Consider the following 26,452-nt stretch of genomic DNA (forward strand, 5'->3'; position numbering starts at 1 on the left):
TGGGACTCAATCCCGGGTCTCCAGGATCAGGCCCTGGGCTGAAGTCCTCACTAAACCGGCAAGCCACCCAGGCTGCCCTGTTTTATTATATTATCTTTACTTTAAATCCTGGGCAAAACTATAGCTATAATAAAGAAATCTACTTCAGTTAGGAACTTATAAAGAATATGCTTTCACCAAATTTTCAGGCCTGAAGTTGGGGCTCTAGATATATTTCACAGATACCTGGGAAGTTGGGTCTATCTCAAGGCCTTAGTTTCCTTTACTCGGTTAAAAACAAAACAAAACAAAAACATACCAAAACAAACAAACAAAACTTTATAATCAGGTTGTTTTTAAAGAAAAAGATAATATGCATTTCAGAGAAAGAGTGGGAGCTTCTTTTAGTTGTACGAGGCAGAGTAAGACCTGAGAAGTCTTTACCTGAGTTTTTTTTTCTTCTTGATTCTGTATAAGGAAAAGTCCAATTATAGTATCTTTCACATTTTTTCCCCTGAAACATAATGCAAATATTTTGGAAGAAAATGTTTGTCTAGCTCTGTGATGCCATAACCTAAATGGTGTAATTCTACTGGTATTATTGAGGCTCAAGCTCTGGCAAAAGTATCCTCTATAATTAAGGGAAAATATCTATTATGAGACACAATGCACATTCCTCACTGATACTCTGCTTTAGCTGCACAAAGGCAACCCCAGCAGGTGTAGTGAAGGAACCTGTATTACGTGGCTTGCTTGATCCCTTCCAATAAAGAAGTTAGTCTCTAGGGAAGGTGTAGAGGGTTAGAAGCTTTGCTTTCAATCACCATGGTCTAATCCCAGATTGCCTCTATTCAAATCTGCCTTTGTAATTGAAATTGTGGCTTTAAAATAGTAGTAGGGATTTATTCAAAAGTTTTTCCAAAAAGCAAAAATGCCCAGGTGAGCTATTCAGTGTAATATGGTCTAGAACTGTAAGTCTGGGCGTATAGAAAAGAAAAACTGAAATCAGAGGTGAGTCCTAGATAAGAAGAGGATGGCAGATTTTTTTTTTTTTTTTTTTTTGGATGCCAAGAGCAACCAGATTTTTCAATAGCTTCAGTTGAATATACAAAAAAATATGAGATTTGAGCTATGCGGTAACATTATCCAATCAAACACTTGATATAATCTTTGATTCTTTGCTACAGCTTAATGTTAATGCATGTTGTAAGTGTAAAATCATAGCCTTGATGGAAGAATGCAGATAACTTCTGCATTCTAATTATATTTCACATGGAATTCCATGCTGCCTATATCTTCTCTTCAGCTGCACCAGTTCTGTGTTTGCTTTATTTGATTATTTGTTCATTGAAGGTAGCTCATTACAATAAAAAAATTAGTTGAATAAGTAAGACTCATTTGATCCATCCTTCAGTTTCATCCTAGACAAATAAGTGCTTACCTATATGTGCGTCTCACTATAATTGACTCCCAAGAGTAACCTAACTAACATAAGTTTGCTCCTCGGTGAGTTTCAGGGAGAGACTGCACCAGGTGGAGTTGTCACAGGAAGGAAACTTTATTTGCAGTAAATAAGGAGATCATGGGGCATAAGTTTCAAAGCTGTGACTCTCCAAGTGGGAGAGGGTGGGTTTCTCTTATTTAGGGCCATGATAAATATTAAGAGAGTCTTGTCATCAGTTGGAGAGGTGGACAGAAGGTCGCACAGGCATCTTATGCCTACACATACCTGGTATGTTATGTTAATGAGGTTTGTGTTCTTCCTTGGGTGGAGATTTTAACATTATAATGAAGCAGAGGTAATTGTCAGGCAAGCAGAAGAGGCTATGGGACTGCTCTGAGAGCATGGGATGTGGGCTTGGGCTCATTATCTCAGGAAGGAAGACAGGACCTTGCTTTCAAAACAGCACTGTGAATTTTTACCACTGATTTACTGTCTCTGATGTGGTTAGGCTATTTCCAGGCCAGCCTTGAATGCAGTTCTTGCATTCCCTGTTCCCTTAAAATCCTTTTGTGTTTCTCTGTAATTCTGACACCTCCTAGGAAAGTTCTCAGGAAAACGTTCTAGGGCAAGTAGAGCCCATCAAGCATAGATCACAGAAAATAGCTAGGGTCCTAAAATGATTTGTCTTTCTTTTCCTGGGGACCCCTATCTCTTTCTGCTTACAAAAGTAATATATACAGGAGTTATTTTCTTTCAACCTACCCTAGCATTTGAGTCAACTTGCTTCTATTAAACATTTTATCTTAGAAACAGGAACATGTCAGTGCTATAAAAATTAATTCCTGCTATTAATGCATTGGAGCCTCATTTTATCAATACCCTGTTTGTTGCTTTTTACTCAACTAGGGACAGTTTTCATGTAAAATTTCAGCTTCTTTTCTATAGTGTAACCATCTTTGCCAACGATCAAACTAGGAAGAAAACCAAATTTTTTGACTCTTTTATCTCGTGGCAGCCTCTGAACTTTGTATAATTAGCATATTTAACATTCCTATCAAATCTGCACTCCTCATATGTAGCCTTCTATCTCTGATGCACATTACTCACCTAATCCCCAAGGTCACACACTGAAAGATACAAATGTCAAAAATCACACTCTCTTGGGAATAACTAACTCAAACACCCTCTTTGTCAATCACACACATCTATTCTGGCTACTTATTTATGCAATGCAAATTACTCAAATGGTGTTTTGACATTATTTAGGCAACTGGCCAATCAATCCTTCCATTCTCTCTGTAGCCAAGTGGTTCTCAACTGGAGGCAGTTTTTCCCCCCAAAGCTTTGCTCTCAATGTTGGGAGATGCTTTTGATTGTAATCTCTGGGGATGTCACATTGTGATTTAGTAGATAGAGGTCAAGGATGCTGCTAAATATCCTACATAGGTCAGCTCTCACAAAAAGAATTATCCAATCTCAAATGTCAACAATGCCAGAGTTGAGAAGCTTTGCATTGTATTTAGTTATTTTTAAAGATTTTTAAAAATTAATTTATTTATTTTTAGGGAGAAAGAGAGAGACAGTGTGAGCAGCAGGGAAGAACAGAGGGATAGGGACAAGCAGACTCTGTGCTGAGTGTGGAGTTTGATGTGGGGCCTAATCCCACAAACCTGAGATCAGGACCTGAGCAGAAACCAAGAACCAACTGAGTGACCCAGGGCCCCAAAACCCCTGCATTTTAGTCTCCACTGTCTTCATTTTCTTCCTCTTCCATTTTAGATTCAAAAATCCATCACAACATTTCTGTTTCACAAACATCCTTAATTCTTTTGCACATATCACTTTCTATCACCACTCTTTGGAAAACTGCCCAAAGTGCTGACTGGTGACAAAGACCACTAGAAACACCTGTTGGTTGAGCAAAACAATGTCTAGTTAGATTACTAAATCAAAGAAAACTACCACCTGTGAAGGTATTAGTAGCATCTCAGAAAAGAGAAGCTAGGAAAAGATATTTATGGGGTTTTATGCTTACCCTGGGTCATCTTAAGACATTCCCAATTATTTCCCTATCTTTTCCCATTGTTACTAATTCCGTTTCTTCTCCAGGTTTTCTTTCATGTCATTACCAAAAACTTCTTTCAGCTGATGAATTTGCCTTGAACACCACAAAGAAAATACAGCCTATCGGATGGGAACTCCACCATTTTCTCTCTCCCATGCCTCGCTTTTCAGGGCATGTGACTTTACAGCTAGTCATGCTTGTCTACTTTTAATTCCTGAAATGCGGCCTTCTCTTTCCTGCCTCAAGATCTTTACACATGTTGTTGCCTCTGTCTGAAAAAGTTTTCCCCCATTTTTAAATCTAATTTAAACATTGTTATCCTTTGAGTCACATTTAATCACCATTTTCATAAATAAATATCTTTTCTCACACCCTAGTCCATCTCAATTCCATTCTGTGTATTATTATTTTTCCTCCTCTATAATGATCAACATTTATAATCAGAATTTTGTGATCATTTCATATAAAGAACGACAGCAGCCTTGTTTACCACAGTAGATTCTATCATTTATAGTGTCAAATACAGTAGACATTTTAGACATTCAATAAGTGTTTTGATGAATGACAGTTGAATAGATTGAATAATGAAATTTGCTCAGGAAGGTTAAATAACTTGCCCAAGGTAGAATGTCCATCAATGAATGACCAGACGTGGGAATGAACTCACAATTTATCTGACCCCAAACCACGCCATTTTGTTTACATATAGCCATTAAGAAAACAGAATTGAGGTGGTTTTTTTCTCTTTGTCTCCCATGTTCTCATTTTTTCCTTACTCTATTTCTGTCTCTGTATCAATATTCATCCAAGTTTCTTTCTTTTTTTCTTACTGGCTTTTCTGATCCATTTGAGTCTTGAAATATGGACATTTTTGCTTCTTCAGTCCCATACAGTTCTGAATACAGTTTGAACATACACATCAAAGTTGTCGTTTCATTTTTAAAGTTTTATCTCTTAGTTACCAAGTCTTTCTTAGCTTTGAATTCTATGGACTTCTAAAGGTCATAACTGGTCTTTGATCTAATAGAATACTATGTTACTAGTTGTGGCAGCCTTGAGATGTGCCACTCAGATCTCTCTTCAAGAAAGATCTTGTCATTCACCTGCAGGGAATGGAGTTAGCTGGTAGCCTTCAGCTATTAGCAACTTCAAGAACTGCCTCAGCTTTTAAGCCAAGCCCACACTCTTCCCAGGCAGCCCTCAGCCAATAACCAAACATCATTCCTCCAAAGCCAGAATCCTCTCACAGGCCATCTTTGTTCTAGAACTGTCCATTGGATTGGCCGACACTGTCAGATCTGCACTTGAAGCTGAGGCTCTCCCTCGATCTCACTTCTTGTCTGCCTTCTTTTTATAGGTTTCAGATCTGCTTTATGATTGTAAGTCTTCCTTTGCTCAATAAATTTCCTACACTCCATCTCAATGTCCTCTTCCAAGAGGACTCAAATGACAGACTAGTACTGGACTACATTGCTATGCCATTGTGCAAATCATTTTGATTCAACTCACTAAATGTTTGTGGAGTACCTATGTATCAAGGGAGTGGTCCCAGATACTTTAAGGGCTTACTATATGCAGAGCATATTATATATGCCAGCTTGATGAATCTTAAAATAACTTAAGAGGTGGGTATTAGTCTCATTTTAGAGATAGGAAACCTGAAACTTAAAGAGGCTAAGTACTGTGCCCAATTTCACCCAGGAACTCAGTAGTAGAATTATGAATGAAACACAAATCTGTCTGACTAAAACTCCTGGACTCTGGTTATTAGACACATGATCCCTCATAGTAAGGTTAGGATCTTAGTTGCTGTAAATGATACAAGATCCGCAAGATATGCTTTGCCCTCAAGCATTTATAAGACTTCTAGTTCTAAAAGAGTACGATTCTGTGAAATATGAATTAAATGCTCTATTATTGTGAATAAGATCCAAAAAGTTGTTAAAAAAAACAAACAAGCCCTGTTAAACAGAATGCCCATTGCTATATCTCTCTCACAGTTAAAATTGGCTATACTATAGCCCAGATTTTAAATTGAGTGTCAAATTTAATTTGCCTGAGGAAACCTGAAGCTCAAAGTCTATCACAGATCACAGAGCTAGACCCAACATCTGTCTGATGAATCAACCGATAAGGAAGATAGGGGAGTAGATGATAAATCACCATTTAGGGCATCCTTGCTTCACACTTCTCTCATCCCCTAAATAGTTCACTACCCCATGTGAAAGGATTTCGTCTTTATAAAAACATCAGGGAAAATATACCATTTCAGATCATGGAAAAGGCATAGCCTACAGATTTCTGCTACCATAAATTCCCATTACTGTTTCCTCATCTTCCCAAATATTAATTTCCAAGGTTTATCTATAGTTTTACCTTTAGAGGAAGGCCAACTTCATGACGTAATCTTCACTGACCTTTTCTTTCTTTTTTTTAATTAACATATAGTGTATTATTAGTTTCAGGGGTAGAATTTAGTGATTCATCAATTGCATATAATATCTAGAACTCATTATATCACAAGCCCTCCTTAATGCTCATCACTCAGTTCCTCTCAAGCACCCCCAGCTTATTTCCTATAGTTAAGAGTCTCATATGATTTGTCTCCCTCTCTGATTTCATCTTCTTTTATTTTTCCTTCCCTTCCCCTTGGTCCTCTGTTTCTTAAATTCCACATATGAGTGAAATCATATGATATTTGTCTTTTTCTGATCTCTCTTTCTTCTGTATCTGGAACTCTCATACTTTGGTAGAAGTTTTGACATTTTATTTTTTCCTTCTTTTATTCAACACACATTTATTGACTACAGTAGCAAATCTTTAGTAGTCGCTGTGGGAGACCAATAGACAGAGGTCTCCTCTGCATTGGATTTAGATTCAACCTTGCCAGTTACTGGATGAATAAATTTAGACTGTCTTTCTAGCTAATATTTCTTGACCTATAAAAGATAGTGTACAATGAAACAGATAACTACTAGGGTCAAATGAAATGACATATAATAATTTTTCTAAAATGTAAACTTTGGTGCAGTTCTTAGTTGATACTGCTATTAATAAATTATTACAAGGTAAAGGAAAATAAGTGACATAATACAGATAGAAGTAGAAGTAGTGTTCTTTGAGTACAGCTGATGGTTTGTGGAAATAGTACTTAAGCTGGTAAGTATAAGAAAGATGTGAGTTTTGGAGAAGGCAAAGATGGGCAATAAAGATTGAGAGAACATTATAAACAAATGCAAGGCTACATGAAACTGTGTGATATATTTAAAAAGGAGTAAGTAGTCTTATGAGTCTGAATTATATTCTGCAGGGATGGCTATACTAAAAATTAAGATTTGAAAAGTAGGAACAGAGCCCTTTCATAAGACAGTCTTGACTGTCATGCTAAAGAATGTGAACTTTCTTTTGTAGGGTTGTGGTTGTGGTGGACATCTGTCCTGTTTTCATTATCTTTTATTCATATTTTGTGTGTTCAGCATCCTTTCCCTACACCATGCTCTGCTGGTGAGATTTTTATCATGTAACCTGACCTGCTAATGCCAGGAGTGGCCAAGCAACTCAAGCTAAATCAACGTGGCTGGTGGAAGGGGGTGCTATTACTTTGCATTCTCAAAAAAACCTTACTGGCACTATGATTGGAGCTGAGTAATCCAAAAGCAGCATTCTAGAGAAGTCCTGATCCTTGGGTCTCCACAGCTGCCCTTACTCTTATTCTCTCTGAGGTCTGATTTATCAGCTTCTCTTTTGATACAATGTTACTGCTAATGTTAGCCAGAATCACTTTCTATTGCTGGCCACCACACACTTCTGATATAGCAATGAAGATTTTCGAGGAGGAGATTCATATGATCAGGCTCATAGTTACTATGTATAGGATAAATGATGACTTCAGATAAAAGTTCAAATTAAGAAAATATTATAATATTAATGAGGATCCAGAATTATTTCAAGACATTCATTCTAGTTTAATCTTCCTGAAGCGCATGTCTGTCCCTGACTCTTCCTGGCTTAAAATCCTTCATAAAACACACTGCCTACAGGAAAATTAAAAATTCTTCAGCACAGTATGCAAGTTACTTGATCTGGTAATAAACTTCATTTCCAACAGGCTTCATTACTCCTTTTCAGGTATTCTAATTTCAAGTCTCTAAAAGTACTATTCCTTAAGCTTTTGATTTTTTTTTTCTTGTCTCTACACCTTCTTGAATTTCCAGAGATCTGGCCCTTAGCAATGAGAATAGAGCACTGGAAAAACAGTCAAGGGAGAAAGTCTATTTTGTTCTCCAGCAATAAACATTCTATCCTTAGTCTGCCCATTTGTGTTTGTTCCAATGGCATGTTCGTATTTATTAGCAAGCCAGGCACCTTGGAGGAACAGTGACATTATCATGTTAATGTCTTAGAAGGTAAAACAGTTGACTTTGTTCTGTTCTGAAGGTGTTGCCCTTTTTATTTAATGGCAGGGTTTCTCTACGTGCCAGGCGGATTACCTCTGTAAATCTTATTAACAGTGATGGGAGCTGTGCTTCTAATCTGCTGTGAAGCTCTGGAATGGCTCCCTTAGTGCCCTCCTAGTCGGCGTGGAGCGTAAACCAGAGGGATGCCACCTGGTTAGTTGTGTAACAAGGCTTTGGGGAAACAGAGACAAGCAATGATTATTGGCTAGTGTTAGCTGATGGAATTTATTGAGCACCCAGTGTATGCAGAGCCTTTAGAGGTACCAGAAATTGAAGAGAGGATGTGTCCCGTGACTTTGGGGAGTCTGCAAACTAATTGAAGATTTAGAACATATGAAGAGAAAGTAAATTAGGAACTAGGAGAAAGCAGCTTAGCAGGAAAGACGAGTAGACAGGTAAGGCAAACGAAGAGCACTGTGGAAATGTCATTCTCTTCACCCATCCTTTCCCTCCACCCCAGCCCCTGTCACTAGGAGAAGTAATCTTCCAGTATACACTGGTATTACCTCATACTTTATCTCTTAGTGCTTGTTACCTTGAAGTCTAATTAATCTTTTAGATGGGCTCTGGGCTCCATCCTGATTTGTAGCTATAACCCAGCCCTTCATGCATTACTTGGAACCAAAAAAAATTTGATTGGAAACACTGAATAAGCAAATTGATGTTGTTGGTTGTAAGAATCATATTTGTTGTAAAGGAAGGTCAAGAGGTAAAATTGTGGCATATGGTTTAAAGATGGATTCTCTCAGATGAACATTTTATATTACAAAGTTTTAAAAAAACAAAACAAAACAAAACAAAGTTTTCAGTAGCATTTGCCCCCTGAAATTCCATTTCATAAGATAAAGGGAGGTATTCATCCCCGCCTCTTGCCAGCCCATTAGCACATGTTCATGTAAATCAGTGCAATTATTAAAGTTAAACCTTCGACACATTACGTTTTCAACATTTAAAAATCTCCCAACTGCTAAAATGTTTGAGAGAATGTGGATTACTAAAAAGAACATAGGGAATTATAAAACAGCATCTCTGTGCCCAGATTTTTTAAAAAAACTTACTTATTTGTTTGAGAGAGAGTAAACAGAGAGGGAGGAACGGGAGACAGAGTCTCAACCAGATTCTGCACAGAGCCTGACAAGGAGCTCTATCTCATGACCCTGAGATCAGGACTTGAGCTCAAACCAAAAGTCAGACACTCAGCTGGACCACTCAGGCACATTTCCATGCCCAGATTATTTTTTTAACAAAATAAACAATAGGAAAAATATGTAATACATATGAAAATAATATTAAAGTGAATAACATCTCTAAATGGTCTTGCTAATGACTTTGATTCTCAAATGGATAGTGGTGTGTGTTGTGTGTATGTATGCACATACACATGCAATGTATGCACTCATCCATGGGTGTGTTCTTGATCTCATCACCACTAATCTTGGAACAATAAAAGAACTGCAATGTCTGTGAAATTTTCAGCTATTTAAAGTACATAGTCCAGCCTACATTTCAGTGCAAAAATTTAATATATTTATTGGGCACCACCACCCTACAAAGCATCAAAAATGCAATATGGTTCCTGCATTCTAGGAACTTATAGTACAGTGAGGAAGGATACACATGCATAAGAAATTTCAATATCACTTACAGTATGGCAAATGCAATGTTGGAATTGTGTCTTGGGTGCTGTAGAGACTCAAAAAAGAAGTACTTCAGATTGTTGCCCATGTGTATGAGTATGTGTGCTTTTGTCTTGGCAGGAAAGGGATGCAAAAGATTTTATAAACTGGATCTGCAAACACAGTCCCATCAGGGATTGGGTCTTCAAGATAAGAACATTCGAGGAACAACAGTTCAGTCCATAGCAGGAATTCTTTTTTTTTTTTTTTTTAAGATTGTATTTATTTATTCATGAGAGATACAGAGAGAAAGAGAGGCAGAGACACAGGCAGAGGGAGAAGCAAGCTCCATGCAGGGAGCCTGATGCGGGACTCGATTCTGGGTCTTCAGGATCAGGCCCTGGGCTGAAGTTGGCGCTAAATCGCTGAGCCCAACCGCTGAAGTTGGCGCTAAACCGCTGGAGCCCATTTCTGCCCCATAGCAGAAATTCTTATAAAAAAATCAGTGACGTCAGGACAGATACTACTACTATCCTTATGTATAGGTAAGGGAATTGAGTACAGAAATTAGTGTCACAGTTTGATTTCCCAAAGAACAGACAATGAGCCATTGAGATAGAGTTTGGAGTGTAAATAAAATATGATAGGGAGAGGAAAGGAGAAGCAGGTGCAATTACAAAGTGCCATGGACAATTAAGGAGATGATTTTGTTCAGGCCCCTTTACCAGGGAGAAGATTCATTAATGAGAAGTGTCTCAAATAAGACAGAGAAAACTTAGTTTTATGAAACATCACTGAGGAAGTGAGGAGGTGAGTCTCATCTCAGAATATAAGAGAACAGGTGATCCCTGGGTGGCTCAGCGGTTTAGCACCACCTTCGGCCCAGGGCGTGATCCTGGAGTCCCGGGATCGGGTCCCACATAGGGCTTCCTGCATGGAGCCTGCTTCTCCCTCTGGCTCTGTCTCTGCCTCTTTCTCTCTCTCTCTGTGCCTCTCGTGAATAAATAAATAAAATCTTTAAAGAATATAAGAAAACAGGGTGCTCCTTTGTGGCTAGCCATTGCTCAGGATGCAAAAAGGTGGGAGGATTTTGGAAAACGAAAAGATGGGGGAAATATTTAAACCACTGCATTTTTTTCTATGAGCATGGGACTCAGATAATGTTCAACACTGCTGGCCATCCCCCTTAACTTCAAGATGATGAATATCTTTTATCACTAAACAACTCAGAAACAATAGCAAACTTCTAGAATGAGGTAAGACAGGGTCTAAGAAGTAGCAGTCGAAGATACTTGGTGGTGATGTTCATGTAAAGCCAGCTGTACCAGCTAGTAAGAGGTGGTAACAAAGGTTAAATTGTTTTTGGAGTCCTGGAGATTAAGCATTTTTAAGAAGAGATGCCTAAAATAATGAGTAAAAATATTAACATAAAGCTTGTGTTAGGGATCCCTGGGTGGCGCAGCGGTTTGGCGCCTGCCTTTGGCTCAGGGCGCGATCCTGGAGACCCGGGATCGAATCCCACGTCAGGCTCCCGGTGCATGGAGCCTGCTTCTCTCTCTGACTGTGTCTCTGCCTCTCTCTCTCTCTCTCTGAGTGTGACTATCGTAAATAAATAAATTAAAAAAAAAAAAAAAAAAAAAAAAAAAAAAAAAGCTTGTGTTAAAATAAAGTGCCAGGGGGGCATCTGGGTGGCTCAGTTCATTGAGCATCCAACTCTTGGTTTCAGCTCAGGTTGTTATCCCATGGGTCCTGAGGTTGAGCCCCAAGTCAGGCTCCCTACATATGGGGAGTCTGCTTGAGGATTCTCTCTTTCTGCCCCTCCCCCACTCTCTCTCGTGCATACTCTCGCTCTCTCTCAAATAAATAATATTTGAAAAATAACTACTTTAAAAAGAAATAAAAATTAAAGTACCAGGAAGTGAACCCTGAGACTCACCAGACTATGAATTCCATGAAGTCTTTTGAGGAAAACTGATTATGAAACACCATTCATGAGTTTCTTAGAGCTCTCAAACTAGGATGTTGATGTTCTAGGTAACGTCCAGTCTTGGTTACCTCTCCTATAAGGGCAGGAATGACCCAAGCATTTTGCCTGACTTCCTTAGTGGTCCAGACAGTTGACTGTCCAGGGAGAAATCATCCCCTGCATGGTCAGCTGTAAGGATGAGTCCTTTAGAGTTTAAATCAAGTCATGAGGCTTTAGGTCACAGAGTTTCTTTGGATTCTGGAGAAAGGCACCACTGGAAAGGCAACCTAGTGTTCCAATAGGATTCTAAAAAATTGGGTTACATTTTTTGGTGATGTAAATTAGGCAAGAGAGTAAGTAATTAGAGAAGTAAGTTTGGAGGACTATATCCAGATATTGAAGCAAACTGAAAGAACTGGAAATCTGAAAGGAATTGACAAGTTGATCAATAGAACAGTATTCACCAGATAGGTACCAAAATGTGGGGTTTTGTTGTTGATGTTGTAGTTGTTTAGCGGGGAGAAGGTCAGTCTTCTAGTGCATCCATCGGATATCCCCTTTCATTCCCAATGCAAGGATTTCAAGTTTTCCAGACATGGTATATGACCTTGGCATTAAGACCTAGTTACTTTGAATGTTTAACCATCTTTAGAGTTCAGCTAGTCTGACAATTAAGTTCCACCTTACTCTACCCTTCATCTTGTAGAAATGACAAGTTCTTCATAACCAAAAAGACCCTCAGGTTTTTCTCTTCTGGCTTTCTATGGCCTGTAATTCATCCCTAGTTATTTATTATCTTTCTATGAACAGAGGTTCTTGAAGAGTGTTTCTGAATCAGCAGAATGAGCATCACCCAGGAATTTTTGGAAATTTAACTTCTGAGCTCCACTATAGACCTACTGAATCACAAATTCTAATGTTGTCATGTCATGGTTTAACAGGCTCTCTCAGTGACTGATGCATGCTAAGTATGAGAACTACTGCAGCAGTGCATCAACAGTGCTTAGAGACAACTCTCACCCTAGTATCCTTATGGTCACTATTTTCTCTATATATCTCAACTGCCTAATATGTTATAGCTGCCAGTGCATTTCCATCCACTATATTCCCTCCCTATTCACCACTGTTGAAACTTTTAACAGACCTTTGCCTTAAACCAAAGCCCTTCTGTGCTCCATCTACCATCAGTGTTGGGGTCCTCAGTGTCAGCCAAGTGCTGAGCAATCTAGTTCCAAAAGCTCATTATCATCTGACTTGCTTTCTTAGACCATATCCAGTATTGTCACAGCCGAGCTAAAAGCAGAGCTTGAGATAGAACTTAGGGTTCCAGACACTTAGTAGAAGTCAACACCAGTGAAGATAATAAGGAGGAAAAATGATTGGGTGGAGAGAGAAGTTGGCTTAGGATGCAGGCTTGGCAAAGCTTTGACCAATTTGACAGGAAGTTCTAAAGCTAATGCTGCCCATCTCAAGTTGGGCGAAAGTGTCAGCCCTTTACTACCCTGCCACGTTTGGTCACCAGGTGTAGGCTGCTCGAGGAAAGGCATGATCTCAGGCAAAATGGTCTCTATAGCCTGAGGCTGACTAGAAAGAAGATGATAGCTAAAGGTTATCTTCAGACCACACTGTCTGTGGCTGGGCATCAAGTACTTCCTCTAAAGGTCATCTGGGTGGAATATCCCCAAATCTACAGTTAGTAACTTGCCTAAATTCACAATGTAAATAGATAATGGAGTGAGGCTTTGAAAATCTGACCTTCAAGGTCCATGCTTGTCATCATCTTGCTGCAGCACCTAATGGTTATTGCTAGATCACTAAACAACTTTTTTTAAAGACTTTTTATTTATTTATTCATGAGGGAGAGAGAGAAACAGAGAGAGGCAGAGACACAGGCAGAGGGAGAAGCAGGGTCCATGCAGGGAGCCCGATGTGGGACTCGATCCTGGGACTACAGGATCACGCACCCAGCCGAAGGCAGGTGGTAAACCGCTGAGCCACCCAGGGATCCCACTCAACAACTTTTAACAAGGTGATAGCAGTAGGTTTGATTTTTAGGTAGATTCTCTATGAAGTATTAGTAGGTATCAATAGCTTGAGATTCCTTTTATTTGCTAGATTTTATTAGATTCATTCTCCCCATTTGTAAAAAGTCCTCTGCCATCTATGAAGTAACTCTTACGTTTCCCAGATAAATCCAGAATGTTTGGTTTTCCTGTGGAAGGACTACCTTTTTGGGGGCGGAAGTTCCCCACCTTGTTGCCATGCAGTTCACATTTCCTTGTGATTCTCTCACTTTAATTACTGCTGTCACCAGAATGTTTTTTTTTTTTTTTCAAGTTGTGTCTTAGAGATTCTGGGTTTCATTTTAAGATAGAAGTACATATTTTCTTAAGACATCCTCATGAATATGACTATTTGAGGAGAGAGGTGAGAAGAAAGACAATTATTGATTTCTTCATAGCAACAGAGCCTCAAATACTTCCATGCTAAGGATTCCTTTTAAGGGTGTTTATGCTATAGGTAAGAAATGATAAAAATGTTTTCATAAAAACAATAATTCAATCACCAAATTTACTGTTATTCTAAATTCTAATTCTTGCCTAAAGTAAATGCACAATAAATATTTCTTGAATGAATGAATGAATGAATCATTATCATTCCAATGCATCTTGTACTTTTGAGTTATCTTTCCAGTCATGGAAATGATTGTCCCACAGAATGTGAATATTCTTACCAGTAAATCATAGTGGCAAGAAATGGAAGCCAAGAAATTCTTACTTCCTTAGAACTCAAGACCCCATAAACTTTCTTCCATGCTTCTATACGCATTTATTCTGTGTCTAATTTTCTCAAGTTATACCATGTTTAAGGGGTAAGCAGAGAGAACAAACATACAAGCAAAATGTGTAAATGTCTTCTTTTAGTTCTACCTTGGATTACTGCTATCAGCAGTTTGTGAGTAGAGTCCCAGCAGAAAGCAGATGGCACACCGAAATCAGAATAATTCAAGGAGAATTTAATAAAAAAGACTATTTAAAATGTATGGAGGAACCACAAAAGATTGTGAAGTGCCTGGTTTAATAACAGTTTAGGAACAATTTATCTACCTTATAGTCTTAAGCCTGAAGAGATGAAAAGTATGGTTTCCAGAACAGCACAGAAGTACTCATGCAGAGAGCTGCCTTTCAGTACCTGAGAATCTTTGGTTAAGAGACACAGGAACCCATGGCAACCCTGCTGGGAGGGAGCTGGGGTGATAAAATCTCCAGCCTCACTTCCCTGCCTCCCTCCAATCCAGGATTTTCCTGGATCACACACCTGCCTGGAAGCCAGAGAGCAAAGGAAGTTGTTGATGGGGTGCAAGTGCATACAGACCAGCCTGGAAGGTGCAAGGACAGGACGAAGTAGGATAGAGAGTGGATCTGCAGGGGCAAATTTAAGCTTTTCAGCATGCTTTTATCTTTTTCCAACCAGTTGAAATGAATATACACTGAATTGGGGTATTTATATGAACTGATGCTCATATGAGAGTGATGATAAATAAACCCAAAGTTTTATGTGACAGAACACTTATCAGTCAGAATCTAAGAAAATAATCTAATTTAACAAAATTTCTGGGAACTCTAATTCAATCAAAGAATTCTTTGCTCTGTGTATGTGTGTATTTAACTATCTTAATGTCATAAATGAATCATGAAATTCCTACCTCTAACAGCTTGTGAATGATACAAAAATCCAGAAGATTTCTGCAAGTAGAAAATCCTCATTGATTATTTGAATCAATTCTCATTGATTAAATTTGCTTTCTATATTTGGAGACTGGCAAATTTTTACGTAAAGGGATGAATGGTAAATATTTTTTGGCTTAGCAAGCCATAGAAGTCTCTATCACAGTTATTTAGCTTTGCCATTGTAGGCTGAAAATAGCCACAATAAATGGGAATGGGAATGACTGTGTGTCAGTAAAACTTTTTACAAGAACAGGTGAACTGGCTGGCCCATACATTTGTTGATCAGACAGAACAATGTTTTAAATAGACAGAGTGGAAAAAAAAAAAAATAAATAGACAGAGTGGATCCCAGACCTTACTCCTATACTTTTGGTAGATTGACCCTGGACAAATGACTGATCCTCTCACCTAACTCTCAACCTCAGAGAGTCCCTAAAAAACATAAGTAAAGTGACCTGGTACAGATTATCCACTCAATAACAGGTAGTTGCCTTCCTTTCTACATATTACCAAAGAAAATACTAAAATTGAATAAATGAAATTGGCTCAGATGTGTTGAGCTACTTTCAAAGTGGGTCAAAATGTCTCTAGAGAAAATTTGGAGCATCCATCGTCTAAATAAATTCCATGGAGAAAGATACCACATAAACGTGTCAAAGTTTTAATTTTTAAAATGAGCAACTTAATATCTTGAGCAGAATTTAGTGGAGTTAAAAGAATGGGCTGCATTATTATTGCTAGCAGGGGACTATCTAATTGGGAGTCCTTCATCGACAATAGAAAAAACAGCAGGAATCAAATCAGCTAGTAGAGAACAAAAAAAGGTATGTAGGAGGGTGGGAAGGAATAAGCCAATGTGCATCTAGAGAGACAGAGATGCATGTAGAAAATAAAAAGGCAATGTCCAGAGGACGTCTCAGCATCACATCTCAGAAACATGATGTATAAGTCAGTTTCCCCAAGCATGTTGTGATTTACTCCAAACCCTCCACCTCTATCTCCTCTCTGCCAATAGTCATAGGGTTGCAGCAAACTCAAAATAAATTCTCATCAGAAAAAAAAAATGGCAGTTATTTTTGATCTTAGGCTGGGCCAATGCCTTTCTTCCTAAATTAGGCATTATATCTTCCAGAAATTTCCCCAATGCTCAAGCCTGGATAAATCCTACCTTCTAGATGTTCTTTAGCACACTGGCTATCCATATGGCAGGACAGTATGACCTTTTTATTGCTCTGTCTCCCATTCATTCCTAAGCTCCTGAAAAGAGTCTGTGTGCTGTCATCAGAGTTGTGGTCACAGTGCCTAGTTCAGTGTAAGGCTCCCCAAAAGTCTGATAAATATTTGTTCAACATAGAATAGGTGAATGTAAACTGGAGTGGGGTTTTTTTGTCTTTTGAGACTTTTCTGTTTTTATTCACTCTATATTAATAAACAAATTACCAAACTTAATCTCTCAAATTCCCATTATCTTGATTTGTGAATATTCTACCTTCTTATTGGAGTTTAAGTTGTATGATACGTATGAAGAACATCTCACCGAGTGTGGTGGTTTGTGTTCACTCAGTCAGTACATAGTAGCTCTTCTTTCCCTTTCAAGTCAGTAGGCCACTAACCTTAATAATTTCTTAATGAAACATCTGCCTACCGTTATATTTTCTTTTGTCTTTTTCTTTTTAGTAATCTTTTTGTTGTTGTTTTTTGTTTGCATTGAAGTTGCATGCATTCTAGGTCAGGTCCTAATTAACTTTGCTTCACCTGAAATTATACTTGAAAGCCATTTATGCCTTTGAAATGCATTGATTTTTAAACTAGCAAATCCAAAGCCTTATTGCTCTTAACTAATTTCCAAGTACACCAAATATGGAATCCACATACTATCAATGGGAATCCTCATACTCATTCACATATAGATTTATGATAGGCAATAAGGCCAAGAGTGCAATTTTTGGCAACAGATCTTTGGTGTCCCTATCCTGATCTATCATGATTAGCCTATAAAGTGGAGAAAATAATACACAGATGCTAGGGTTGTTATAATAATTAAATTAGCTAATGTATGGGAAATCATTTGCAGTAATACCAAATACAAAGTAACCAGCATGTTTGTGTTAATTATTGCTGCTATTATTATTATTATTATTATTATTATTATGTGGATCACTAAAGAAATATTAGAGGTCTCTGAAATGTGGATCTATAATGATAACAGCACACCAGTAGAGCACTTTTCTGTTCCAGAGTGCTGTCTTACCGCAAACTTTTCCCCATGAAGATTTTATTTAATCTATACCACTCGCCATATTACATATGGAGAAAGTGGGCTAAGAGCAGTTAAACTGTTTTCCGTGTCACACAATAAGTAAATGATAAAAATAAACTAAAATTCCAAATCTGACTCCATGTTAAGCATTTATTCACCATACTCCAGCTAAAGCAGAAAGAGGTATTATAAACCTATAGACCACAGGTGGAATACAAACCAAAGTTATAATCTGATTGCAGTGAGATCATTGACAACTTTTTTGGCATTGGTCAAATATTAAATATTCTCCTACACTTCTTCTCTCCTAGGAGTTAGACCCTGTCTGCACAAGCATTGCACAAACCACTTCATTTGAAAGATCACAATGTCAGCAGGTATACACCATTGGGAAAAATTAATTTTAATATGGATTGAAATGCTGTGAAAGATGTGCAGTGCTCTAGGTAAGAAGCAGACATCAAAGTGCTGAAGTTTCATGTGATCCCAGTTCTTCTGAGTCAAACAGTAGAGCTAACTTACTCATTTGCTATTTTTAAAATTATACCATGTTACTTCTCTGGAAATATTTAAATACTAAATAAGGGAAATTGTTTTTAAGAGTACTATAGCCATTCATAAAGACATCCTGGTGTACAGATTTTCTATGGACCTTGGAATCCCCTGTCAATGCATGAGAATAAATACATAAATTCATTTCCTATAGCTGTTTTCATTTTGTATTAATTGAATAGCACATGTGATCTTCTCTGATAGCAATTGGTAATTTGCCATGAAATAAGGATGTGATAATTGTCACAGACTTCAATAACACACTTTCATTCATTGTATATTAACAGATCCCACTGCATCTTTCCACATACTTTTGAAGTTTTTTTTTTTTTCTTTCTATAATATGTGTTAAATGCACCTGTGATATTCAGGTCAATTGTTAACTGGCAATCATTTGTATATTAAAATTACCTCTTAAAAACAAGACAGCATCTCTAGGCAGACTGATAACATCCAATGCAGGGCTATTAAGCACCATTATATGGTGATGAGCCATTGCTAATGACAAACACATCTACATCCTGTATTAGGGCAGAGAATCTGATCCAACCTCCTGCAAGAGTCGGAAGTAACTGATGCATTCTGAAGGAATCTACAAGCCCCTTTTCTGAATTAATCCACTGGAGATGAGAGAACTAATGACAAATCTTGGTTCAAAGGATCTCTACCTCACTGCCATTGCTGTTTGCTATTTATGCATTTCCATTTTCTTTTGAAGTTTAACTTTACCTTTATCCTTTGAGTCAGTAAGTTTTTTTTTTTACAATACCATATTCTTTTTTTAAGATTTTTATTTATTCATGAGAGACACAGAGATAAGGCAGAGAGATAGATAGAGGGAGAAGCAGGCTTTCCACAAGGAGCTTGATGTAGAACTTGATTCCTGGACCCCAGGATCATGCCCTGAGCCAAAGGCAGATGCTCAACCGCTGAGCCACACAGGCATCCCTTAAATACATTTCAGAGCCATCTTTGGTTCTTTTCTCTTTCCTAGACCCCCTCTGAAACTAGACACTGTCAAGGCTATCTCTGAAATGTCACTCCAAAATGTTTGCTTCTATCTCCATTGCTAATGCTTTCCTTCACCCCCCATTTCTTTTTTCTTACACAGATCCAGTAGCTGTTTCATTTATCATCCCATATCCTGTCACTTACTTTTCCAAATCCTGAGACTGTCTATCTAAAACACAGATCTGATCATGTCATTTTCTCTTCTTAAATAACTTTTCTCTTCTTTCTTGCCCAGTGAATGTCTTCTCAATCTTTCAAGACCAAAGTCAACTGTTACAATTCCTCTATATCCTTTCTTGACTTCTCCAGGCAGATTTAGTCTCTCTTGTCTGAATTCCAATAGCCCTTCTAAAAACATGTTACAGCACTGTCACTTCCTCTGTATGCTGAAGTGATCAAAGTAATACAGACTTCGAGAAATGCACCAATGTAACAGTACTCAGAATCTTTTTTTTCAGGATCCCAGGCTTCTGCTGGGTAGTGAAATTCCTACTGTTAATCACCAGTAGACTATAAGCTCAAGAGAATGTACAACTAGTTTGTGTAAAGGGTTAAAATCTTTTCTGCAATATCGTACCAGGAGTTGCAAGCCCCAAGGGTAAAGGACAGTGTCTGTGCGTGTGTGCATCTATGCACACTAAACCCAAAGCCTTAGAATATGTTTCCCTGGATTCTATTAAGTGTCCTTTTCTCCTTGTTAAACTAGACCCCACAGAGTGTACTTTCCCAGATTTTTTCACTCAGGTCATCTACTTCTGAGAACAATTAATTAGCCTTGCCCCACCTTACTTTCCTGTTTCTTGTTCCATTTTCCCTCCCTTCATAACTAACCTAAGTGGCTATATCCTCTGTAAGTGCCAAACGAGAGAAACAGTCTCACTTTTATCACACCCTCTGTCTAACGGTGTATATAAGGGATTTTTCTTTGTTGTTCCACTTGGCTAGAATTTATTTGACAAGCCTCTGATATTTGTTTAATTCAGTGTCTGGTACATGTTAGGAGTAGGTACTAAATGTGCATCTGTTGGAATGGAATATTACTCAACCATCAGTAAGGATGAATACTTACCATCTACATCGACATGGATGGAACTGGAGGGGATTATGCTGAGTGAAATAAGTCAGCTGGAGAAAGTCAATTATCATATGGTCTCATCCATGTGACATATAAGAAATCGTGAAAGGGATCATAAGGGAAGGGGAGGAGACTGAGTGGGGAAAAATTAGAGAGGAAGACAAGCCATAAGAGACTCCTAATTTTGGGAAACAAACAAAGGGTTGCAGAAGGGGAGGTGGGTGATAGGGTAACTGGGTGATGGGTATTAAAGAGGGCACATGGTGGGATGAGCACTGAATGTTATACTATATGTTGGCAAATTGAATTTAAATAAAATTTTTAAAAAATTTAAAAATAAATGTGTATTTGTTGAATGAATAAACATAGTATTTTTGTAAAAAGTTAGTCTTGGGTAAAGAAGTAAAGATGTAGGTAAATAAGCCTTAGATCTGAATTTAATATGACCTAGATTCTTGGCCAAAGAAAATCTTAGAGCCCATCAAATGGGGTTAAGTCTTACAGAAACATACTAGAAAGACAGCAAAACAGCCTAGAAAGGATTCTAGGATAGCTCTGTGCTTGCATTGTAGTTATTCTATGTGTTGTTTATTGCCTTTCCATTATTTGACTATTCCGTAAAATGTTATTAATGGTTACAATTTGGTCTCAGAGACATAGAAAATTAGAGAAGTGCTGTGCTCATCTGTCAGAAAAGTAATGCAGAGACCAGTTTTCTGGTCCTCGAGTAGTGTTCCCTCTTCTTATAGCAGAGAAGAGTGAAGGAGGGTAGCAGAGGGCAGCTGCATGTGGAGGAAGGGGAGGAGGAGGAAAGGGAGGAAGAGGATGAGAGAATGAGCACACAAAAGTTTTCTTGTACCATCATAATCAGCGTATGAAAAAGAATTATGATCTTATATTGTAGCTACATGTACATGAGGTCTGGGATATTGGGGCTCATATATTTTCTATTTCTACAACTACCAGGAGTTTCCTTCAGGGAAAAGATTATGCCATTTTTATCTTGGTACTTCCAAGCACATTTATATGGAGGCAACATGGATTGACACTTACCCCAAATCATTCATTCATTCACTCACTCAGTCATACATTTGATATGTGTTTATTAAACATTTAACATGTGAGATGCTAACAAAACTGGCAAATATGATAAGGACATATATGATATCATATCAAATATGACATAGAGGTGTAGGAAAGGTGTTCATTCTCTAAGAATGGGGAGTATTTGTGTTCTCTTTGTCAGCACAGATACTAAAATCAAAACAATATAGAGAAGATTAGCATGGCCCCTGTGCAAGGATGACACACAAATTCATGAAGTGTTCCATATTTTTGTGGGAGATATAGGCTTCTATTTATGGAATGAGTATATCACAAGAATAAAAAGCACAATGTAGGGAATACAGTCAATGGTATTATAATAACATTGATTAGTGACAAATGGTAGCCACAGTGTGGTGAGCATAGCATAACATAGAAGTATAGAGATGTTGAATTACTCTGTGGTACACCTGAAGCTAATGTAACATTGTGTGTCAACTGTACTAAAATAAAAAACTTGGAAAAAAAAGAACAGGGAATAATGGGGGAATGCCTGATGGAAAGGGACATTTCTAGGCTTAAGCATGACATTCCTGGGGCTTCCATGCAGCCAGTCTCTTTTTTCAGAGAACAGAAGGATGCATGCCTTGGGGTGGGCCAGAGAAGTCTTGTTAGAGAATTACTAGGGCCATTCAAGGTCATACACTGGAACCTAGAAGACCAGAGCTGGGTATGGAAAGCCTAAAAAGTGTAGAAAAGTTTTGAGGGATCAGTCTGGGAAACAGTTACTCTTCAGTGCAGAAACTCAAACCAGAAAATCAAGGTGAATGATAAGTCAGAGGGTAGGGGTGATACTAAGCATGGGCCAAGGGAACCCAGCTGAAAGCGTCAGGTAAGGACCAGAAAAGACGAGTTATGGGCTGGGTTTAAAGCCTGACTACAGTTTAATAAGGCAAATCCTAGCTCTTCCTCAGGAAGGCCATTAAGGCTGACAGTAGAGGCTGGAAGCAAAAAAGGGGACAAAAAAAGGAATAGAAGGAGTCAGTGAAAAGCAGAAATGACCATCAGTAATTTGTAAGAATAATTCAGTAGTCTGTTTTCATTTCTGTATTAGGAGTTTCAAGAAAGACCCATTCCAATAGGATTTCAAGAGCATAAACTGCTTGTAAATTGTAGAATGGAGTTTACATGTGTAAGCCAGAGCTAAGGTAATTTTAAGAATTTTGCCCAAATAAGAGTAACAGATAATCTCCAGAAAATAAATCTTAGAGTAAAAATATGGATAAAATATCCTCATCTGATCATTAATGTACAGAGCAGAGATTCCCTTCAAATAACCAAAGCCCCAGGAGAACAGAGAAACCTTAAATGTCCAAGAGGGTGAAATAAGAGAAATTGGTCCTCCCCTGGAAATATAGGATGGGAAAATGGGTCACTGACTCATGACTGAAGTATTGGCATAACTGTTGTTGGTATAAGTATTAACATTCATTCCTGCAGACTCTAAATACTGATCTAATGGAATTTTGTCTTATAATTTCTTATTCTATAAATTTTCATTTATGCTTTTATCTCACCCACTAGAATAATGATTTTTAATCCTAGTGTACATTAAATAATTTTTCATTTGCTTCTTAAATAGATATTCCAGGGCTCTACCTATAGGAATTCCGATTTAATTGGTGTGGGTTGGACTGTGGTCACTACTATTTTTAAAACGTTCCTAGGTAATTATAATGTGTATTCAGAGTTAAAATTTCCACAGCTCATTAAAATATCATTAACTGCTAAACAGAGTTCCCAATGGATTATTTTGGGCTGCTAGAAAAATCTACATCTCAGATTGAGGATCATTGCTTGTTAAAGATTATTTTTAAATGAACGTGAAGATTTTCTAAAATGTCTTAAAATATCCCATAATAAGAGGCTTCTGAATCAAGATTTTGAGAATCAACATTACCTCCTTTCTTCCTCAAAATCTGAAAGAAATAATCCAAAAGAATAATCCAAACTCCAAAAATTTCAAAAGAAAAAAGTTACAACCTAACAGTACTAGGAAATTGAGGAAATTTCTGTCCACATGCCAAAATAAGGAATTTACAGACAATAAAAAGATATGATTAAGAAACTAAAACCCAAGACATGCTTGACAAGTGACAGATGAAAAGGGAAGTTTTCTCTCAACAAATCCTAGAATAACAAAATATAAGAGGCAGCAGGAAATAGGAGCAAGAGCCAGAAGTGGGGAATTCAGTAAGTTATTAGTTAAAGGACTGGAAAACAGCTCCTCTGACCCTGGCTGAGCATCTGGTAATATGGGATGCTAAGAGAAAAACAAAGTAATATGAACAAAGTGCTGGAAAATTAATGAGAATAACTTTTTTAAAAAATATAAAGAGAATGTATGAAATATACATTTTGAGAATAATTTAAAATAACATTTTAAGAATAATTATAGGTGAATACTCATGTAAGCAGCACCCTAATTAAGAACAAACATAAAAAAAAGAACAAACATTGCTAGTACCTTAGAATTTCTCTCCACAAGAATATCGATAAATTAATTTGATGGATATCATTTATTTCTTTATTTTATAGAAAATATCTGACTATGTCTCTGCCTCTTTCTCTGTGTCTTTCATGAATAAATAAAATCTTAAAATAAATAAATTTGTCTTACAAATAGTGCTGCATTAACATTTTTGTAATAACATCTATGTATATGTGTAAAATTTTGTTATATTCCCAAAAGTGATATATTCATATTTTCCACTTTACTAGGCCATGCCAAACTATTTTCAAAGTACTTGGACCAACTTATACGTCCTCTAGAAGTATATGAGAAACTTTGTTGTTTTACATCCTTGCCATCATCTGGATTATCAAAGTTTTATTTTTTTAAATTAATTTATTTGACAGAGAGACAGAGCAAGAGAGCACAAGCAGAGGGAGCAGCAGAGGGAGTGGGAGAAGCAGGCTCTCTGCTGAGCAAGGAGCCTGATGCAGAGCTGGATCCCAGGACCTTGAGATCATGACCAGAGCCAAAAGCGGATGCTCAACTGACTGAGCCACCCAGGTGCCTGGGTGGATTATCAAAGTTTTAAACTTTAATCTGTATATATGTAAAATTATTTCATTCTGTCTTAAACTAGAATTTGATTAAAAATGAAACTAAGCATCTTTTTCAGTTTATTAGTCATTTGGATTTACTTCTTTGTGAATTTCTTGCTCAAACTTTTACCAGTAATTTTTCATTAGGGTTGTCTACATTTTTCTCTTATTGACTTATGACATTTCATTAAATAATTAAAAAAATACTTGCTGGGCACATTCTGTGTGCCATGTCCTGTTTAAAGACTCACAGAGCACCAATGGAAAATATACACACATACCAAACAAAATATTCTGTGTTCTTAGAGACCTAAGCTTTTTGGTGTCGATAGTAGTGAAAGAGGAAAAATAGGCTAAATAAAGATTTATATATATAAAATAAGTTCTATAGTAAAATCTTTTAAAAAAATACTCATTAAGCAAGGTAAGGAGAATAGGACTATGGACGTTTTGTGAGAATGGAACAGATTATAGTTCCGATTATTGTAAGAATAAGCCTTATGGAGATGAGGGAGATAGTGGAGTTGAAACCTTTGTCACCCCATGATGAACCGAGATCCCTTCCTAACCTGTATTGGACATGTAACAGGAGCAAAATACCTTGTTGTGTAAAGTTCTTGAAATCTATAGATGGCATTTTACTATAGTGTCACTGATTCATCCTGCCTGACACAGATAAATTATGAGAAGCACACCAAAAAAGCTGTTTAGATAATCTTGGAGAGTGGAATCCTTACACAAAACAAAAACACTGAGAAACTCTAAAGTAAGAGAACAAATTTATTACATAAAAATTAAAGTCTCTACAGAAAAGACACTGAAAAATATAGAGAGTATCAACACATTGATAACAAAATTGCTGATATATGCAAAGCACAGATATCCATAATATATGAAGATTTCCAATAGATCAATAACAGAATAGAACAACCCTAGAAACATGGACAAGGGATATGGAAAGGTTTCACATAGAAGAGCTGTATTTAATTATACAGAATAATGTTCAACACACACACACACACACACACACACACACACATACAAAATCATCCCCCAAATCAGTTTTGGTTTTATGTTGTCTTTCCATAATGTAATGTTGGGTAAAGTGAGGTGCTTCCCTATGGTACTGCTCATTAGAGCATAGATGTTTGGGGAGGGTTGTTTCCGAGTTTTTGAACCATGAAATTGATCTTTGGTCCTCATGGAGTGTTGTACTAAAGACATAATGAGGAAAAATGAGGAAGAAACATCAAAGTACCAAGCTCCAGTTTCGTTGCCCTTTCCCCTCCAGAGGATTTGCCCAAGTAATTTATTGAGAATAGCAATTTTTAATTTATCTCCCTACCTTTGTTGCCAGGTCTTTCTGTGACTTTTAAGATGGCTAACTAATAATAACACTTTATGAAAACATTACAATCACACAATAGAATAGCAGTTATATTCCTGCTGGTGAAATGTGTTAATATTTTCTGTTTAAAAACGCAGTGCTATTTTGTCCCTTTGGATAAGCTAGCTGAAGTTTCTTTAAAAGCTCAGCTAAACACACACCATCCTGTGAAATATCACTTCTGCTAGAGAGTAGACATTTGGAACCTCGGGGACAGTTAAGCAGCTGAGGTGTGAGAATAGGCTGCTGTTTTAATGATTCTGTGACTGATTCTGAGCTCAATGGAGTTATTATGCCAAGCATTATGCTTTTCTCACTTTGATCTCATAGTGGATAATTTTGAGAATGAATACTGGCAATAATCCTCCTTCATGGCATGAAAGCAACTTAATATCGTCTCAAGAGCACTAGTTCTGGAGACAGACTGCTGGGGTTTGAATCCTGTGTTCACCAGTGCTGTGCTGTGAGGCTACAGACAAGTTACTCCATCTCTCTGAGCCCAGTTTTCTCATCTGAAAAAATGGTACATTCCACATAGGCTTGTTGTAAAGATTAAACAAAATAGTGTGTATGAAGCACCAGAGAAAAAAGAAGCAGTAGAGGAATGTTGATCATCCATTTGTGTATACTGATTTTGCACAAGAAAGCAGCACTGAAAGATGCAGAATCCCAATGGACCTGAGAAGCTGGAAAGTGTATTTTATGGGAATAATTAGATGAAATCTAATTAGATGAAATATAAATTGTTTAGAAC

At 37.5% G+C, this 26,452-nt stretch overlaps 1 non-coding gene across 1 annotated transcript; it reads left to right on the forward strand.

Moving 5' to 3' along the window:
- Positions 1 to 21,386: 21,386 nt before the first annotated feature.
- Positions 21,387 to 21,493, forward strand: LOC112655721 (U6 spliceosomal RNA). The gene has a single exon (XR_003133851.1). It is a non-coding gene; the product is annotated as a U6 spliceosomal RNA (small nuclear RNA).
- Positions 21,494 to 26,452: the final 4,959 nt, after the last annotated feature.

The sequence above is a fragment of the Canis lupus genome, chromosome 9, assembly GCF_003254725.2.
Source record: "Canis lupus dingo isolate Sandy chromosome 9, ASM325472v2, whole genome shotgun sequence".
Classification (NCBI taxonomy): domain Eukaryota; kingdom Metazoa; phylum Chordata; class Mammalia; order Carnivora; family Canidae; genus Canis; species Canis lupus.